Here is a 16,302-nt window from a genome sequence, read left to right on the forward strand (position 1 = left end):
TCAAGTTTAGCAAATTAAGAAAATATTTTGAAGACAAATTCAATAGAAATTGTTCAACTGAACTGGGGTACAAAAGAGGAAGAAAGGCAATAAGAATAATTGGGCTTAGATTTCTTGCTTGAGCAACTATAATCCAAGAAGAGGGGTCAGACTGTGTTACTATAAAACTGATAGAATTCACTTTACTACAAAAATCTATATATGAGATGCTCCATTTACTCCGCTACTACAATTGAAAATAAGATAAATGAAAAACTAACACCTTCTATCTTAAATTCTTTTTTAAAATATTTTTTATTTGTTTTAATTAGTGACAGTAGAATGCACTTTGATACATTATATATAATGGAGTATAATTTCTCATTCTTCTGGTTGTACATGATGTAGAATCACACAGGTTGTATAATTATATATGTATATAAGGTAATAATGTCTGATTCATTCTACTATCTTTCTTACCCCCATATCCCCCTCCCCTCCCTTCACTCCTCTCTACCTAATCTAAGGTAACTCTTTTCTTCCCTTGTCACCCCCCAACCCTGACCCCACCACATTGTGAATTAGCATCCACATATCAGAGAAAACATTCGGCTTTTGTTTTATGGGGGATTGGCTTATTTCACTTAGCATGATATTCTCCATTTCCATACACTTACTGGCAAATGCCATAATTTCATTCTTCTTTAAGGTTGAGTAATATTCCATTGTGTTAATGTGTGTTTGTGTGCGCCACATTTTTTAATCCATTCATCTGTTAAGGGACACCTAGGTTGATTCCACAGTTTAGCTATTGTGAATTGAGCTGCTATAAACACTGATGTGGCTGAATCATTGTAATATGCTGATTTTAATATTTCTTAATCAGCAAGTTTTATATAAAGTTACTCTCTATGCCTCACACTTAAGATTAACATAGATTCAAACACCTAATGTTGAATGGCACCAAGAGCAACTCATTTCTCTGGACAAGAAATAATGACAAGAGAAGTTGTGCTCTACTTGTGTACAATCTTATGTCAAAATGCAGTCTACTGTAAGATATATTGATTAATTAATTAAAAGAAAAGAAATAATGACTAACAATTACTATTACTGTATAACTTGGGCCACATAAAATTATTTGGCTTTTTTACTATTTAAAGGAATAGTCAAAATCAACTTCACTGAATTCTGAGTTTAATAATATTATTTAAAGAGTCATTAAAGTTGGATACAGTGGCACATGTCTGTTATCTAAGAAACTCAGGAGGCTGAGGCAGGAGGATGACAAATTCAAGGACAGTCTTAAAAAGATCTTGTCTCAATTTTTTTTTTTTAATTTTAAAGGACTGAGATGTAGCACAGTGGTAAAGAGACTCTGAGTTCAATCCCCAGTATCATGGGGGTGGGGAACTAAATAAAAATAGCATTATCTCCTATTTCTTCCCATCAAAGAGAAAGTTTACAAGGTCATGTAACCCAAGAGCTAAAACACCAACAAACTGATAGCACATGAAAACAGACATTTAAAAAGCACTATATTGAGGCTGAGGTTGTGGCTCAGAGGTAGAGCACTCACCTAGCATGTGTGAGGCCCTGGGTTCCATCCTCAGCACCATATAAAAATAAATAAAGATATTGAGTCCAAAAAATTAAACAATAAGATAACAAATAACCCAATCAACAAATGGGTCGAGGATCTGAACAGACACTTCTCAGAGAAGGACATACAATCAATCAACAAATACATGAAAAAATGCTCACCATCTCTAGCAATTAGAGAGATGCAAATCAAAACCACTCTAAGATACCATCTCACTCCAGTCAGAATGGCAGCCATTATGAAATCAAACAACAAGTGCTGGTGAGGATATGGGGAAAAGGGTACACTTGTACATTGCTGGTGGGACTGCAAATTGGTGCAGCCAATTTGGAAAGCAGTATGGAGATTCCTTGGAAAGCTGGGAATGGAACCACCATTTGACCCAGCTGTTCCCCTTCTCGGACTATTCCCCAAAGACCTAAAAAGAGCATACTCTAAGGATACAGCTACATCAATGTTCACAGCAGCACAAGTCACAATTGCTAGAATGTGGAACCAACCTAGATGCCCATCAATAGATGAATGAATAAAAAAATGTGGCATTTGTACACAATGGAATATTACTCAGCACTAAAAAATAACAAAATCATGGCATTTGCAGGAAAATGGATGGCATTAGAGCAGATTATGCTAAGTGAAGTCAGCCAATCCCTAAAAAACAAATGCCAAATGTCTTCTTTGATATAAGGAGGGAGACTCAAAACAGAGCAGGGAGGAAGAGCATGAGAAGAAAATCACTATTAAGCAGAGACGAGAGGTGGGAGGGAATGGGAGAGAGAAGGGGAATTACATGGAAGATGGAAGGAGACCCTCATTGTTATACAAAATTACATATAAGAGGATGTAAGGGGAAAGGGGAAAAAAAAGAGCGAGAGAAATGAATTACAGTAGGTGGGGTAGAGAGAGATGATGGGAGGGGAGGGGAGAGGAGGGGGGAATAGGAAGGGGAGCAGAATACAACAGACACTAGTATGGCAGTATATATAAAGGTGGATGTATAACCAATGTGATCCTGCAATCAGTACCTGTGGTAAAAATAAGAATTCATATCCCACTTGAATCAAATGTATGAAATATGATATGTCAAGATCATTGTAATGTTTTGAGCAACCAATAAAAAAAAAAGAAAAAAAAGATATTGAGTCCAACTACAACTAAAAAAAAAATTAAAAAAAAAACAACAAAATAAAAACAAAAAGCACTATGTTCTGAAAACTGTGTTAAGAGCTTTCCCTTTGGGGCTGGGGATGTGGCTCAAGCGGTAGCGCGCTCAACTGGCATGCGTGTGGCCCGGGTTCAATCTTCAGCACCACATACCAACAAAGATGTTGTATCCGCCAAGAACTAAAAAATAAATATTAAAAATTCTCATTCTCATTCTCTCTCTCTCTCTCTCCTCTCTCGCTCTCTTTAAAAAAAAAAAAGAGCTTTCCCTTTATCGCCCCAATCTTACTTTCTTCTTATGATAAAGCCAACAATAGAACTGAAATTAAGATTTTCATTCTATATGGTCCCATATAACAGAATTCAGACCATACAACAGAATACAGCTCATTATTATCCAAAGTACATATATGAAGACACGAATTGGTGTGAATACACTTTGTATACACCCAGAGATATGAAAAATGTGCTCTATATGGGTTATAAGAATTGTAATGCATTCCGCTGACTCATATATAAGAGAATACAGCCTCTAATTAAAATCCCATGGAACTCAGTTCAAAATAAATAATCTCTTCTTGATAGTCATCAGCCTGCCAACAACTGATCTAACCTTTCTCTCTCTCTCACATACACACGCACACACACAAAGCAAGAGTAGATTCTCCCTTATAACAGCCCTACCCCCCCCCACACACATCCACACAAAAAATGCCTATTAAGTCAATATCACTAGTTATTGGGATATAATCATGGTCCATAATCACCCTTACCAAAATCATTTAAAGATATTCTTCATTATTATGCTTTACCAAGAGTTATACTAAACTGGAAGTTCAATTTTTAAATTGTTTGGCATTATTAAAAAATGATAGCAGCATATACATCCCTCAAATATTTCAGAAGATGAAAATTGTTAAAACTTGACAAAATGGAAAAATGTCAAATTATGGCTCTAAGCTGTTGGCAGATCCGGGAAGTAAAGGCTACAAATTTTAGCTAATACTTATTGGCAAATATATCACAGCAACTCAATAAATATTTGTTGAGCAAATAAATAACACCTTAACTGGACAACCAAATCAAAAAGGAAAAGGTCAAATATCATATTAACAAATGCCATAATAATGTCTGATTTTATACACATAGACTACTTTCATGCCTAAGCAGAAAACCTTATGAAATACTGCCTTGCTAATCTGGTTATCAGCAACAGAATTAAACAACTTCAAACAACACCGAATAACAAATGTTTCCATTAGCAATGGCAAATGTGGGAGTTATTTCATAATGTAATTATCATTTTAGCGTTCATCTATCATTTATGCTGTAGCTACATTTGATTGCAATATTTATGTTATTCTTAAAATGACAGGTTTTACAAAAGAGTGTGTATTTTCTTAAATTTAGATTTCATTTTTGAAAGGGAGAGAATGAAGCAATGAATGGAGGTACACAGTGCCTCCCAAGAGAGAGAAGAGGCTGACATTTGCAGGGTGAAAGAAAAACGTCTAACAACAGATAGAATCAGGAAAAACAGTGGTGCACTGGGACTGCCTGTGAGCAAGCACCCACACACTCTATCCTGTCAGGAAACAAAAAAGAAGTTCTGGAAGAAGGTACAGCTTGGGAATAGGTAGACAGAAGGCTGAGGTAATAAAATAACCAGGTGAAGGCTGAGCTGATTTACTATTATGAAAAAATTCTAAAGCAGCCTAGTTTTAAGACAGCATATTTTAGAAAGTTCCAAAACTGGGGAATGGAACAAAGACAGTTTCTTAGAGGAACTGCAATAGTAAGTATATGTCAAAACTATTAGAATGTGGATCTGGGTGGCAATGGAGAATTTTGGGGGTTGCGGTTGATAAGGAATTAAATTACATATCCTTATCTGGAAGGCCTACTGGAAGGATCATATAGCAAATGTCACATTTCTTGGACAAGTGTCTCCTACAAATACTTATAATTTGTAAGCTTTGTGAAAGCACAGACCCCTTTTATATGCCTAGGTGCCAGAACAGGCATAGTGATAACACACCAACATTCAGATATGGCATAGAAAAGAAGAGATATACATAAGGTGTTAGTATTAATTAATTAATTTTTCACTCTAGGGAAATATATAATAAAGGAAAATACTGCATCCCATATGTGTGTATATAAATTAATTAAAATGGATAAAATTCAAAATTCCGTTTCTCAGACACACTAGCTACAGTTAAGTACATAGAGCCATATGTGGCTAGTGGCTGCTATGGTGGATAACATAGATACCTCTATCATTACAGAATATCTACTAGATACTGCAGGACAGAGTGTGTCAGGTAAAGCAGAAAGCAAGAGTGAGAGGAGGGGCTATGGTGAATTGGAAATAGAGCACAGGCTCCACCTCAGGAGGGCTATAAGTGCTCTGCTACAGATGACTGCTATTCTGCAGGAATGTAGGTATGCTCTTCCCAAATTGTTTTATTCAACAAAGTGCAAGAGAATCAGAGTTTTATGTGAAACCACCAGACATTGCCAACTCACTCAATTAAGAAAATGGGCAACCTTCTCACCAAAACAAAAGAAAAAAAATCCCTTCCAAAAAATAAACCCGAACACTAGCTATACTAGGCCACCAGTTAGCAGCCGTCTAATCTGTATATCTATATCCCATAGTGTTTTTTTTTAAGCAAAACAACAACAAAGACTTATTACTAGAAGCAGCAAAATCATGACAAGTAGGAAAAACCCACTCAGTTCAACATTACAGTTTTACTGAAGGAAGGGCAAGTCCTTTGACCTACATTCATACGTGCCCATCTAGAGGGACAATTCATGAACTGGCTGATGGACTTAAGGGACTGCATTCTAGCTGATGCCCAGACTAAGAATAAAAGAAAAAGAAAAAAATCTGCCTCTGTGCAACACAGAAACTTGATAACTTTTGGCTCATAAAACCAGGAACCTCATGATTCAACCATTAGCTGCTTCTTAATAAAAGAATACTGAATTAATTCTTCTGTATGAAAATAAAACAACTCAAATAACCAAGTTCTAGCATAACTGACACTTGCTCATGATCATACAGCTTATCAGAGATGGGGAGGGTGGTTTAAGATTCCAAGCCAGGCTGGTTGCACAGGCTTATAACCCTAGGTACTTGTGAGACTAAGACTAAGACTTACTGAGACTAAGGCAGGAGGGTGGCTTGAATCCAGGAGTTCAAGGCCTGCTTGGGAAACACAGTGAGACCCCATCTCAAAGCAAACTAATAAAAAATTCAACATTCCTTTTCCAGCATTTATCTCCTAATCATAATTCACCATATTATAATGAAGCAATTCAGACATCTTTTTGAGTTTGGTAAATATATACTATCCCTATTTTAAATATTTATAGTTTTTAAGAAAATACATGATGCCCCAAATATGTATGCCTCTTACATTAGCTAGCAAGGTACCTTGAAAGGGGCCTACAATCAGCAAGGGATGATTCACACTGGACTTTGTTTAATCCTAGACTTTTATCAGAAACAACAGCCACCCACAAGTTTTAGGTATGTGCAGAGTAAGGTAAATAAATGACGGCTAATGTAATGGAGACTTTTGGCATCTTATTTTTGTTGTTCTTAATTATTGTATAGCTTCTGTTTTTCATCAGAACACTGTAAGACTCTCAGTCTTTTATCTATAATTTTCACTTTTCTAGGAGAAGAAAACTAGCAGCAGCCAAGAGAATATCTATTTACCTGTTAGACAACAAAAAACCTTCACTGAACATTTAGCCCAAAATACAAGAATTTTTCCTCATAGTCTAAACATCTTTATTTATACAACTCCCTTTTCGCTTATATTCTTTCCTTATGTAAACTATCATCTTGAACTTGAGAGTATGTTTAGTGGCTAGCTTTACCTTAAAGTGGAGCATTACTTCTAAGTCACTAGCACTCTACTGCACGCAAGCACTGCAGGTGCCCAAACTGTGGAGGGCAGAGGAAGGCAGCACAGTTAACTATAGTTCTTATAAATGTGGGAATAGGTCATCCAAGATTTACACTGCCTCTTCAAATAATTACAAATTTTAATTATTTTCAATTTACCCATTGCAATATTTTTTCTTTAGGTCAAGTCAGGTATGATTTCTCAACCACTCCAATGAAAGCAGACTGCTTTTCATTCTGTAAAGTCTGGATCCGCAGGTAAAATGCAAGTGTGTGATAATGGGAAAGGGGAAGGAAGAGTATGGATAGCATCTGATGGAAGAAATCCTTTACTGCTTATGCATCCCCTGTTACCTGCACACTCTAGTTGCTATTTTATTATAAGCAAAAACTAAAAATAAGAGGGGAAAAAAAAGTTGAGCTCATCAGGGACCATTTATTGTTCCTCAATACATGACCAATTAGCTACTCTTTCTCTGTTAGAAATGAAATTACCTTAAATTCCAGTGGACGATGAATGACAAAACACTTGAATTTCATTAAGAACTTTTCATTTTACTTCTCTTCTTCAAACACAAACAAAAGTAAAATGTCTAAATAATTTGGCATGGTTCCCAGAAGTGAGGGTAAAAGCACTTCTATCAAAAGGTCCAGTAATACTTACAAAACTCACTATTAGAGGGAGCAAAAAAGGACAGCTTTGGCATTAAGATTCATGCTGATAATTTTACATTTAAAAAATCAGAGATTAAAGTAAATTTATAGCATACAGAAAGGCCTTGAATAATGCTTAGAATAAAACAATGTACCATGACATCACATGGCAAAGTCTGAAACTCCACTCTGATTTTAAGTTCCAGTCAATCACTAGGTGTGACACTGGTCGAGTGAGTCAACTTCTCTAACATCTTGGTGCCCTCAAGGAAAAAAGAGGTTAATAATAGAAATAAATGAAATAGTCCTTACAAATCAACTAACTACTGGATGACCTGTCCCATATAGACTCAGTATGTTTTAGCTATCACTGTTACTTGTTACCACTGATCCTGATACTCATACTGAACAGAAATGGATGGGAGTTATTTGAGTAAGCATTCCTTTAAATCTGGCTCACACAATAGTAGAACCAAGACTTATGGAACCTGTGTTCATTCTTTATGCTGTCTGGTAGGGGATATTTGGCTATAAAAACTATTGCCTTTGATATTTTCAAAGATAATTTTTTAAAGCGCTATACAGGTAAAACATGCAATGCTCATGAAATGCAAATTAGAAACAGTAATTTAATCACAGTACCAAAAGACAAAAATTTGTTAGCTTACAGTTTTGAGTAATTATTTATCCCCCTTTTTTGGTATTAGGGATTGAACCCAGGGCCTCGTGTACATTAAGCAAGAACTCCACCACTGAGTTACATCTCTAATACTATGTATTTTGAGACAGGGTTTCACTAATTGTTCAGGATGGCCTCAAACTTGCAATCCTCCTGCCACCTGAGTTGTTGGGAGTGTAGTGCTACCACAACCTGGCTACTTATACATACAATTCAAAAAATTCACTGGATTTTAAATATAAGAAAAAAAATTTAAAATTTAATCCTTTGAGGCACTTAAACCAATCCCTGATTCTACTATTTGCCTTTCAACTAATAGTGACAATAATGCAAGTCTAAGTTCAACTAAAGTAAAAACATGTACTTGAGTGGAACAGTTCCCTGAATTATACAGATTACTCATGATAACCAATTTTTTTTAAAGGAAAAGGTTTGTGTGAGGGAAAAGTGGATTCTTTTTAAAAAAAATATGTTTTTAGTTGTAGATGAACATACAGTATCTTTATTTATTTTTATGTGATGCTGAGGATGACTGAATTAGCCAACTGCAGGCACTGTGTAATGATCTCCAGGCCTTTGAATATTCTCAAATCACACCACATACACCTTGATTATCTGAGAACTAGATACTTCTCCAGAAGGATTTAAATAAAATCTAGATAGTGGTATCAAGTTTAAGCCTACCAATGAGATTCCTTCCAGTCCCAATTTTTATTTAAAAAAATTTTCACTTTTGTACGTTTTATAATTTTTAAATTACTATAGCAAAGGCTATGAGGCTAATACAGAAATTAAAGCATATAGTTCAAATATAATCAATTTTTATTTCACAAACCCCACCCCCCACCTTGCCTCGAAATGGTACTGGGGATTGAAGGCAGAGCTGCTTTACCACTGGGCTACATCCATAGCTCTTTTTACATTTTTATTTTAAGACAAGGTCTTGCAATGAGATGTATATCATTATCCTAAGTACATGTATGAAGACATAAATGGTGTGAATATACTTTGTATATAACCAGAGATATGAAAAATTGTGCTCTATATGTGTAATATGAGTTGAAATGCATTCTGCTGTTATATAACAAATTAGAATAAAAAATTAAAAAAAAAAAGACAGGGTCTTGCTAAGTTGCAAAGGCTGATCTAGAACTTGCGATCTTCCTGCTTTAGCCTCCCTAGTTTGCTGACTTTACAGGCATGTACTAAGCCAGCTGAAATTTCCATTTTAATTTGCTAATTTCATTAGCATTTAAAACTGCAAATGAAACACTAGAAACAAAAATAAATAAACTTTAGATGTTTTTACCCCTCCTAAATTTGTCATGAGCCAAGAAGAAAACTCAAAAGGATCAACTCTAATATGTTATTGGTAAGATAAATTATTAAAGCTTTTTCTTTTCATCAAGAATTGAAATGTGTTCATCAATTTAATTTTGTTTTGAGAGCTTAATCTCACAAATTTTATCTTTTTGGATAAAATTCCTTAAAAATTAAAAAAAAAATGCTGGGAACTACCACTAGTACAGTAAAGTTAATTGTTTTATAACAGAAATTCTGATGGCTTGTATGTTAGCATATTGATAAAGTGCTAAGAGTAACTATCACACTAAGATTCTGTACTTTCACAATTTTGTCAGTTCATGTTGCTAGCCCTCTAAATAAGACAGTCAACTCTGACCACCTTTTTCTAACCTCCCCAGAGTGTATACTCACTGACTAACAAATAAGCTTGTGGTTTGGTATAATCTGACGAGGAATTATATAACACTATATCAAGTTACCTGGCTACCATGCAAATTTTTCTCTTACATAGAACCTTCTATGAAGAACTGAAGACAATATTTTAAGATTATAGAATAACAAATATTTTTCATGTTAGTAGAATCAAGAAGGCATTACAGCTGAATGTGATGGCACACACCTGTAATCCCTGTGGCGTGGTAGGATGAGGAAGGAAGATCACAAGTTCAAAACCAGCCTCAGCAATTTATTGAGGCCCTAAGCAACTTAGGGAGACCCTGTTTCAAAATTAAACATAAAAAGGTTCGAGGATGTGACCCAGTGGTTAAGCGCCCCTGCATTCAATCCCCAATGCTGTAGGAAAAGGTCTTATAGAAATGCTTCATCCAGGTTTTCCCAAATATATAAAATATTATCTAGTTCAATTTACCCACCCCCCTTGGTACTAGAGATTAAACATAGGGGAACTTAAATTACTGAACCACACCCAGCCCTTTTTTTTTAATATTTATTTTTTAGTTGTAGGTGGACACAATACCTTTATTTTATTATTTTATGTGGTGCTGAAAATTGAACCCAGTGCCTTACACATACTAGGTAAGCACTCTACCTCTAAGCCACAATCTCAGCCCCACACCCAGCCCCTTTTATTTTTTATTTTGAGACAAGGACTCCTCGATATGTTGTGGCCTAGCTTTGAATTTGTGATCCTCCTATCTCAGCCTCCCAAGCTGCTCCAATTATAGATAGGTGCCGCCACGTCTGGTGACAAAACTAATTTTTACTTCACATTCTATGACTTATTTTTTTAATTTTGTGCCTCACACGTGCTAGGCAAGTACTCTATTACAGAGCTACAATCCCAGCCCTTTATTATTTTATGGCCTATGATTCCTACATAATGTTTGGGATATCAGGATATATAGCTCTGATAAGTCATGGGATAACTATAAGTCCAAATGCATAGAAAAATTTTCTGCATCAACATGCAGATGATAAAAAATTACAATATAGGTTATAAACAGCTATGATTGCATGTTCAAGACATGACAGCTGTTCATATGATTTGAGTCATTTGTGCACATCTTTATAAATACTGCTTTAGTAAACATCCTTATATTTGAAGATAATAAAGATAATTTACTATTAGGAAAGCACAAATTTCTGTATCGTTTTTTTTTCCCCAGTATGGTAGCATTTTTATACCAAGTTATTTTCCCTGTTCTCCTTAAAGGTTTATTCAATGTTGCCAGCAGAAGGTAAGGACAATCAATGTCTGTGTCTTTGGAATAGGCAAGGCAACATGTTCAAATGGCAACTAAAACAACTTTAGAACATTTATATTTGAAGGGAACACAAACCAAAATAGGCCCATTTTCTTCTAAGTCAATATTTAGAGCCAAGAAAGACTAAGTAAGGATATGAACTTGCTGTATTTTTATACAGATCAAAATGAGAAAAGTGTGCTTTTACAGATTAATTCAAACGCAAGGTAGAGCTTAAAGTATAGAGAATGTCTGATAAAAAGCCATTGAGGTAAGGAATGAACACTGAGGTTTAAGTTATAGCAGATGGTTCAGTGATAATCTTTACATCATTTAAGGTTAGGATGGATTCTTCAGACTGCAAATACTATTGCCATAAACTACTTTCTCTAAGTAATGTCTACTAAAGAATGTATTTTTCTATAAAGGATGTGTTTATACTATGTGAAATCTGAAAGAAACACATTTAAAAAGTACAAATAGTTTTTTGTGTTAGTTTAAGTAGTGATTAAAGAACTTAAAGTGAGTGTGTAGGAGGGAATAAATGAGATAATGTAGTCCAAGGAGGATGACCTAGCAGAAATTAGACAATAGAAGACTGTATAATTATTGTGATGAGAAGTACTTTCCAATTCTCCAATTTATTATACTAAAAATTGGAGGCTTATAACCAAAATTATTTGAAATTGTCTAACACTAAGCTCCCAAGATTACTAAGCAGTCTTAAATTTCTAACTCACTGGATCAATTTGTTGGACTCCTAAAAATGTTTAGGATAGAAATTAAATAAGCTGCTTATGGTGATGGAAGCAATGTTTCTCTAGTCAGCTACTTTGATATATATTGTGAGTATGAATCATTTTTCCCAAATTAAAATTTCTATGACCCTATGACTATGTGATGCGTGCCAACAGGATACAGCAGTGGGACCAAATAATTTTTATTCAGCTAATTAAAAAACACTAGTCTGCAAAATTCCACTTGCCTCTGGAGTAGAAATCAGGATTATTAGTGTATTTTGTGTAAACAAAATTAGGAAGTTACCCAGGTGTATACTAACCAAGACACAGTTGCTATGGTGACAAAGCAAATATAGAAATGGCTACTTCATTAGTGACTCCATTAAACTGTAAATGCTGGAAGAGATGGGAAATTCCAGTATTTGGCCACAATGAGGGCCAAGATTCAAAGGGAATTTCTTAAAATAAAGGGTCAATTATAAGATGCAGTGTGAAATATTGAGAAAAGAGATTTTTGTGCTAACTAAAGCCAAATATCAAACCATGGGGGAAAATACCACAGAAGAAAGTAGTAGGGCTTTTAAGGGACACAGCTCCTTTTAGGACCAGCTGCTGTGGCACTGATAGTGATATTAAATAATGAAAGCCACTGAGATTGCCATTTAGGACTGAAAATAGGGAAAGAAGGACTCCCTACTGATTCCCTGCTCTGTAGATAAGGTTTCAAGCCATATGGTCTTTTTCTCTCTCTTCATCAAGAGGATGCAGAGAGGGGTGAGAAAAAGGATTTCTGCACATTTTTCAAATCTAAGAAATTAAACTTTAAATTGAAGACAATAAAAGCTGGATATGAACATTTGTGAAACAGTGACAAAAAAGATTAATGCTAGAATTGGACTTAACTTGAAGAAGTTCCAATTATCTAACATTCCAAAAACTTACATGCCAAATCTCATAAAAACAAAAGCTGCAAACTAAGAAAACTCAATCCCAAATGCTTTTTTATATTTTCCTCATGAATAAACAATGCCACTAGAACTTTAAGAAGAACCCTTATAACTAACAAAAGATATACTTGTATTTTAGTTGTTAGTTATATTATGACCTTTTGATGACACAATGCCACAAATATAAAATCCTAACTGAAGCTGGGTGTGTAATCCCAGCAACTGATGGGGACGAGGCAGGGGGGATCACAAGTTCAAGGCCAGCTTTAGCAACTTAGCTGGACTCTGTCTCAAAATAAAAAATAAAAAGAGCTAGGGATGTAGCACAAGGGTAAAATGCCCTGTGTTCAATCCATAGTACTGAAAAAAAAAATCCTAGTTTCAAAGTAAAATTCTGTTATAACGATTGAACCTACAACTAATTATGTTCAGCACATCATTAAAAACAATTAAAGCGGGTCTGGGGCTGTGGCTCAGCGGTAGAGCGCTTGCCTAGCATGTGCAAGGCCCTGGGTTCAATTCTCAGCACCACATAAAAGTAAATAAACAAAATAAATGTATTGTGTACAAATAAAAAATAACAAAGCATCGCATATTGGACAAATACCTCAACAACATTCTAGTTAAGATACAACATTAGCTCTAGTTAAGATTTTTCACAAAACCACTATTACTGTTAAAAAAGACTGGCATTATAACAAACTTTCTGACTTCTAGCAAATATTAGGCAATGCTATGCTTGTTTTTATAAAAGTATAAACACTTAAATGTAAAAGCCTTGCTTACCGAGCACTCAATTTATTATCTTTCTGAATTTGTCTTACTGGGTCCTTTAAATCCTATCCTATTTACCCCAGTGACTTGTTCCCACTACCCCATGAAAGACTATTCCCAATCACCCTTCTCTCTGCTTTTCCAGTACTTCCTATCTGAATATTTTTCTCATCAGCATTTGCTCAATGCATACAAATTAATATTGGAATCAATTCTATTATCATACTCAAGCACCTAACCACACATGGGCTACCATTATTAACCTGTTTACTCTAATTTCCTAAGTGCCTAGTTTATCTTTTATATTAAATTGAAAAACAGAAGTGTTTGGTGGTACTAGGGAATGAACTCTGGTCCTCATCCCTATAGGCCAAATGCTCTACCACAGAGCTACATACATCCCCAGCCATTTTTACTTAGTAAGACAGGATCTTACTAAGTTGCTCAGACTGACTTCAAACTTGCAATTTTCTTGTCTTAGCATCCTGATCTGCTGAGATTACAAGATGTGCCACTTGGCTCCTCACTTGTGATTCCTGGAATTTATTAGCTGTTTTTCTAGCCCTCAGCCTCCCCTTATTTACATGGCAAACTTCTTCTTGGACCATCACACCTCCCCAGAAAAGCCTTCCTTGTTCCCCATGTACTTTACTCATCTTCTCACTGCAGCTGTCGCCAGAGGGGGGACTCTATCCTCACAATCATCAAAGAGTGAACACAAGAATTGTGCTAACGAAGGAAAATTCAATGTGTTACTCAATTATAATCCATTAAATATATCTGGTGTCTATTACCTGTCAGTGACTATGTTAACTACTGATCTAGACTCCTTCCAAAGGTTATTAGCAAAAACTGCCATCAAAATCTTCAATTAAAGCAAACAAAGGGAACACTATGGAAGGGAAACCTGGCTCAGGCAAAAGTTTTGTGATGTGATTTTTGAAAAATTATATCGAAGTGTAAGTGACATAATAAACCTCAGATGTTTAAAGCATATAATTTTATACATCTTCATGAAAACATACCTATGAAATCACATGCTACTTGTTTCAGAAAACTTGCCCAACCTTACAATTTAGGGTTAGTCAAGTACTGAATTTTGTTTCTCTGTGGAGAAATCAATAAACCAAAGTTATTGTCCATTTTGGATCAATAATCTCAAAAATGTTGCTTTAAATTTTAATAAAATACGTATGAAAAATACATTTTTATAAAACTTGATTATATTCTTCTAAATTCCATGTACTTTTTAAATGTCAATATACATTTGCAGACAATATAACTACATACCTTAAAAAAAAAAGAAATGACTGAACAAATGATACACTGGAAATAGTACAAATATACCAAAATAGCTCCCTGTATTCCAGATACACTACCTTTAATAAAGGCAAACCATTGACAATAGCAATGAAGACATAAATACTGACAAACCTTATCAAAAATGTTCAACCCTCTAAGAAGGACACCACATTATTATAGAAAAATACCAAAGAAGATTTGAATAAATGAAAAGATGTTGTGTTTTTAAATGGTAAGATTAATATTCAAAAAAGCTAATTCTTCCTCAAATAATATCATAGCTTTAAATCAATGGGACACATTCTGAGAAGTACATTGTTAGGTGGTTTAGCTGTGTGAACATCAGAATGTACTTAAACTCATGAAGATGGCTATAGTGTCACTAGGTGATGTAATTTTATGGGAACACCACTGTATATGAGGTCCACTGTTGACTGAGAGGTCATTATGTGGTACATAATTGTAGTTTAAATTATAGATAAAATAGCAATCGGGTTACACGTATCATTATATTGTTCTTGTCTACATACTGAAAGCTGTACTACCTTGTTAAGAGTTCCTTGTATGTCAAGACTAGTATTTCTCAAAATATGCTCTAACGACCACCCATATCAGAATCATCAGGTTGTCTATGAATAATGTCTATTTCTAGTTCTAACTCAGACTTACCAATTCAAAAACTCCGGAATCCTGGTCCTAGAATCTTCATTTCTTTAATGAAGGCCCCCAGATGGTTTATATACACACATGAAAGTCTGAGAAAGATGAGGTACTATGGAACCCCTCGAAACACAGAAATCTTTTTTATGCATTGTAGATACAATACCTAAAAATATCTGACAAAGAAGATTTCCTGCCAATGTTGGAGGTATAATGAATGTACATTGGGAATGACTATAAAACATGCTGATATGTTGACAACATTTAAATAAATTTGAAACTGCATGCTTCATACATGATAGAGATTTGAATAAAGAGCAAGAAACAGCTTTGGCAAACAACAGCTTAATAGAGCTCATTTACTTGCATGATTCAGTTTCACAGAAAAGCACTTGGAAAGATGTCAGGAAATCTAATTAGCAATATTTTATTATATATTTGAACTTCAGATAGATGGTACAAGTGTATTACATTAACAACAAAGACCAAGTGACCTAAAAGGAAGGGTTTTAAAATGAGGTAGTCTACATATTTTCTGCTTTGTAATTTATTAAATACAATGACGTCTGCCCTAAACAGAACCAAGAAAGAAGGAAGGGGGAAAAAGGTATCTCAGCAACCAAAACAGATGTCACAAGGCCAAGCATGACAGCTCTGGGCACTTGACTCACAGGCAAGCCTATTAGACCTTCACTCAGAGACATTCAGGCTTCTTTTAAACACACTACTCATTCTGATGAAATTTTTAAACTGGATTCCTAGCTCGCAGGAAATTAAAAACACTACATCAGAAAAAAGAGAGGGATCTAAGAGATAGTAACACAATCAACATGACAAAATGACAGCTGATAGAAGAGAACTAAAGAA

The 16,302-nt window shown here is 35.0% G+C and overlaps 2 protein-coding genes across 22 annotated transcripts in view; one reads left to right on the forward strand and one right to left on the reverse strand.

Moving 5' to 3' along the window:
• The window catches only part of KCTD4 (potassium channel tetramerization domain containing 4), a 128,445-nt gene that overhangs the window by 79,600 nt on the left and 32,543 nt on the right, over positions 1 to 16,302 (forward strand). For 15 of the 20 annotated variants that reach the window (XR_014022579.1, XM_081298748.1, XM_081298754.1 and 12 more), the window contains one exon: positions 6,854 to 6,929. The exons of the other annotated variants lie outside the window; for them this stretch is intronic. The gene's annotated coding sequence lies outside the window, so the exon portion shown is untranslated. The remainder of the gene's footprint in view (positions 1 to 6,853; positions 6,930 to 16,302) is intronic. 20 annotated transcript variants of the gene reach the window in all.
• Positions 1 to 16,302, reverse strand: part of GTF2F2 (general transcription factor IIF subunit 2) — a 162,171-nt gene that overhangs the window by 34,805 nt on the left and 111,064 nt on the right. The window lies entirely within an intron of this gene.

This window comes from Spermophilus citellus (genome assembly GCF_964194105.1).
Source record: "Spermophilus citellus genome assembly, chromosome: 1".
NCBI classification, from domain to species: domain Eukaryota; kingdom Metazoa; phylum Chordata; class Mammalia; order Rodentia; family Sciuridae; genus Spermophilus; species Spermophilus citellus.